Raw genomic sequence first — 5,000 nt, 5'->3', positions numbered from 1 at the left:
GTCGTCGCAACGCTCCTCAGTGCCGCGGCTTAGGGCCGCCAGAGAAAAAGACACAAGGCCCGCGGAGGAGGCCTGGCGGGTGCCCCCCACACTCCGCCCGCCTCAACCGAAAGCAACCGACCCGGCAAAGCGGCAAAGCCGGCCCCGCCCGGCACAAGCGGCTCAGTCGATCCGGCCACGACCGAGGTAGGCGAGGCGCCGCCGCCTCGCCCAGGACCAGTCCGGGGGGCTCTCCGTCGGGTGCCGGGCCCGGCAAGTTCAAAAAAAAAAAAAAAAAGAACTAGGCCCAAAAATTCTGCCCGCCACAAGGCGGGTCCCCGGCTTAAGGCCGAGGGGGGGGGACGGCTTCTCCAACGCGGGCCGAGCACCGCCGCCACCGCCGAGGCGGACCGACGGGCCCAAAACCGCGCCCGCCGAGCGGGCCCCCGGCTTAAGGCCGGGCAGAAAAGGGACGAGGCGCCGCCGCCTCGCCCGCCACCGGTGCCCGGGGGGGGCCGCCCCCCCCCGTGGCCAATCGACCGGCAGAAGCCGGGCCGGAGCGGGACACGCTGCTCGCGGCTTCTCTTTCTCTCTCGGCAACTCTCTCTCTGGGCTCGCTCTCGCTCTCTCGGCTCTCTCTCCCCGCCTCGGGGCCGGCGAGCAGCTTTCTCGGATCGTCTTTCGCCCCCTTCTTGCTCTCTCTCTCGGCCTTCTCCGGATCCGCTCTTGCGCGGCCCTTCTCTCTCGCCTCCGCGGATCCGGCTCTTTCGCGCGGCCCCTTCTCTCTCGCCTGGCCAACTGGACCCACTTTTCCCTGGGAAGGACGGGAGCCGGGACACAAAGGCACGCGCGCTTCGTCCCGGCTAGGCGGCACTCGCTTGGCCCTGGCGACCGCACGCGCGGCCGCTCCGCTCCGCCTCGGACGCAGGTACGGGGTCAACCTGCGGGGATGCGGCCCGTCACCTCGCTCCCATAAGACGGACAGACGAGTCCAAAGCCGGCCAGGCCTCCAAGAGGACCAATGCAGCTCGACCGGGGAGGGGCGCCAACGCAGGCCGCCTCCTACCATGACGCAGCCGGAGGCGGCCGACAACAGCGACCCCTTGGTGAACTTCCGCAGACGGCCGGGACAACAGGTCTACCCGGCCGGCGCCGAAATTGCACTAAGTCCCGCCGGAGCGAGGTAGACCTGATGTCCCCGGCCGGCGCCCGCCACCAGGGGGCAAGGCCGGCCCCCGGCGGACCCCGGAGCGAGGTAGACCTGATGTCCCCGACCGGAGCCGGGGTAGACCTGTTGTCCCCGGGCGGAGCCGGGGTAGACCTGATGTCCCCGGGCGGAGCCGGGGTAGACCTGATGTCCCCGACCGGAGCCGGGGTAGACCTGATGTCCCCGACCGGAGCCGGGGTAGACCTGATGTCCCCGGCCGCAGCCGGGGTAGACCTGTTGTCCCCGGCCGGAGCCGGGGTAGACCTGATGTCCCCGGCCGCAGCCGGGGTAGACCTGATGTCCCCGGCCGCAGCCGGGGTAGACCTGTTGTCCCCGACCGGAGCCGGGGTAGACCTGATGTCCCCGGCCACAGCGGAGGTAGACCTGTTGTCCCCGGCCGGAGCCGGGGTAGACCTGATGTCCCCGACCGGAGCCGGGGTAGACCTGATGTCCCCGGCCGCAGCCGGGGTAGACCTGTTGTCCCCGGCCGGAGCCGGGGTAGACCTGATGTCCCCGGCCGCAGCCGGGGTAGACCTGATGTCCCCGGCCGGAGCCGGGGTAGACCTGTTGTCCCCGACCGGAGCCGGGGTAGACCTGATGTCCCCGGCCGCAGCCGGGGTAGACCTGATGTCCCCGACCGGAGCCGGGGTAGACCTGATGTCCCCGGCCGCAGCCGGGGTAGACCTGATGTCCCCGGGCGGAGCCGGGGTAGACCTGATGTCCCCGGCCGCAGCGGGGGTAGACCTGATGTCCCCGACCGGAGCCGGGGTAGACCTGATGTCCCCGGCCGCAGCCGGGGTAGACCTGTTGTCCCCGGGCGGAGCCGGGGTAGACCTGATGTCCCCGGCCGGAGCCGGGGTAGACCTGATGTCCCCGACCGGAGCCGGGGTAGACCTGATGTCCCCGGCCACAGCGGAGGTAGACCTGTTGTCCCCGACCGGAGCCGGGGTAGACCTGTTGTCCCCGGCCGCAGCCGGGGTAGACCTGATGTCCCCGGCCGGAGCCGGGGTAGACCTGATGTCCCCGGGCGGAGCCGGGGTAGACCTGATGTCCCCGGGCGGAGCCGGGGTAGACCTGATGTCCCCGGCCGGAGCCGGGGTAGACCTGTTGTCCCCGGCCGCAGCCGGGGTAGACCTGATGTCCCCAGGCGGAGCCGGGGTAGACCTGATGTCCCCGACCGGAGCCGGGGTAGACCTGATGTCCCCGGCCGCAGCCGGGGTAGACCTGATGTCCCCGGCTGCAGCGGAGGTAGACCTGTTGTCCCCGGCCGGAGCCGGGGTAGACCTGATGTCCCCGGCCGCAGCCGGGGTAGACCTGATGTCCCCGGCCGCAGCGGGGGTAGACCTGATGTCCCCGGGCGGAGCCGGGGTAGACCTGATGTCCCCGGCCGGAGCCGGGGTAGACCTGATGTCCCCGACCGGAGCCGGGGTAGACCTGTTGTCCCCGGCCGCAGCCGGGGTAGACCTGATGTCCCCGGGCGGAGCCGGGGTAGACCTGATGTCCCCGACCGGAGCCGGGGTAGACCTGATGTCCCCGGCCGCAGCCGGGGTAGACCTGATGTCCCCGGCCGGAGCCGGGGTAGACCTGATGTCCCCAGCCGCCGCCGGGGTAGACCTGATGAGCCGGGTCCGGCTCGGATCCATGGTAGACCTGCTGTCCCCCTGTTGTCGCCCGCCGCCCGGGCACCTCGCCGTGCCCAGCGACCCCGGAGCCGGGCGAAGCTCACAGCCTCATAACACCCCGGAGCCAGATGGCTCGATCGACCCCCCGTCCCACACAATGAACCCCAACCCCACCCCCCCCTTTCAAGACCATGACATGTTTTCCATTTTTTTGTTGTTGTTCTTTGGGGGGATTTGGTTTGGGTTTGCTTTGGTATTTTGTTTTGTTTTGTTTTTCTGGGGGGGGGGGGGGGGGCTGTTTTGGGGGTTTTTTGGGGGTTTTTTCCAGTTGCTTTGGCTTTCTCTGATACTGATTTTTGAGGTGGTTTTTTTGGGGGGGGTTGGGGGGCTTGTGGTTTGGATTTGGGTTTTCTTGGGTTGTCCCCCACCCCCCCGGGCCCCCCCCCGCCCCGCCCCTTTTTCTTTTCTCCTTTCCTGAAAGAATGGCTCTTCTATTTGCTTGGAACGAGAAACTTATCCGGGAAAGCAAACCAACCCAAAAATTGACCCATTTGATTTCTTTTTCTTTCGTATCGGAAGCGCCCCCAGCCGAGCCGACGGGCAAGCCGAGGCCGGTGCTCTGCCTGCTGACACGCTGACCTGGCCAAACAGCGCCCCCACCACCCACCCCCCGCCCTGCCCCGCCACGCCCTCCTGGGGTGGAACCTACCCAGGCCGGCCCCCCTGGCCCCGATGCGGCTCGCCCCGCCGCGCCCCTCCCCTCCCCTCCCCGCCCCGCCCCGCCCCGCCCGCCGGTAGAGGCGACGGCGGCCGCCGGCACCGCCGCCAGCACACAGGCGCTGTGTGTAGCTTTCGGGCGGGTTGTTTCACGGTCCGCAGAGGTCTTGGGCCCTCGACGTGACTCTAGGGGGCCGTGGGGACTCGGTGCCGAGGCGCCCGGGGCCGGCACGAAGCCACCGGCCCTGGTCCGCACAGAGACAGAAACAGTGACACGCACCCCCCCCCCCAACTAACCCTAACCCTAACCCTAACTCCCCCCGCCCCCGACTAACCCTAACCCTAACACTAACCCTAACTCCCCCCGCCCCCCACTAACCCTAACCCTAACCCTAACCCTAACCCTAACCCCCCCCCCACTAACCCTAACCCTAACCCTAACCCCCTAACCCCCCCCCCACTAACCCTAACCCTAACCCTAACCCTAACCCTAACCCTAACCCCCCCCCCCACTAACCCTAACCCTAACCCTAACCCTAACCCCCCCCCCCCCCCCCCCCAACTAACCCTAACCCTAACCCTAACGCACGGCCACGCCTGCAGGCTACCACACCGCTGCGCGTGAAAGGAAGGCGCGGCCAACCATCCCCGCCCCCTCGCCAACCCCTCCCCAGCCACCTCCACCCGGCCCCCCCTGCCACCCGCGCGCGCGCAGCCGCCCGCCGGCCCGCCCATAGGCATTCACGCTCTGGCGTGCCCTCTCTCCCTGGCCCTGCCCCGGCCCCTGGCCCTGCCCGCTCTGTGGCAAGCGCAGCCGGCCATGGGCGGTTGGGGGCGCCCCGCCCTCCCCCATCAGCCTCCCCGGCGCTGTCTGCATCCTTTTGCCGCTTGCTAGGCTGCCGTAGGCCAAGGCCGGCCCGGGACAACAGGTCTAGCCAAGAGCCTGGGACAACAGGTCTACCCTAGGGGCCTGGGACAACAGGTCTAGCCAAGGGGCCGGGCTGCCGTAGGCGAGGGCCCGCCCGGGGACAACAGGTCTACCCCCAGGGCCTGGGACAAAAGGTCTACCCCAAGGGGCCTGGGCTATCAGGTCTACCCCGGAAGCGCAGGACATCAGGTCTACCCCGGCGGCCCGGGACAACAGGTCTACCCCAAGGGGCCCGGGACAACAGGTCTACCCAAGGGGCCTGGGACAACAGGTCTACCCCGGCGGCGCGGGACAACAGGTCTGCCCCGGAGGCCCGGGACAACAGGTCTACCCCGAAGCCTAGGACAACAGGTCTACCCCGGGCCTCGGCTGTCAGGTCTACCCCGGAGGCCCAGGCTGCCGTAGGCCAAGGCCGGCCCGGGACAACAGGTCTACCCAAGGGGCCTGGGACAACAGGTCTGCCCCGGCGGCCCGGGACAACAGGTCTAGCCTAGGGGCCTCGGCCATCAGGTCTACCCCGAAGCCTAGGACATCAGGTCTACCCCGG

This window comes from Agelaius phoeniceus, unplaced genomic scaffold (genome assembly GCF_051311805.1).
Source record: "Agelaius phoeniceus isolate bAgePho1 unplaced genomic scaffold, bAgePho1.hap1 Scaffold_263, whole genome shotgun sequence".
Lineage (NCBI taxonomy): Eukaryota > Metazoa > Chordata > Aves > Passeriformes > Icteridae > Agelaius > Agelaius phoeniceus.
The sequence above is the reverse complement of the archived record's forward strand: the minus strand, read 5'-3'. Positions refer to the sequence as shown.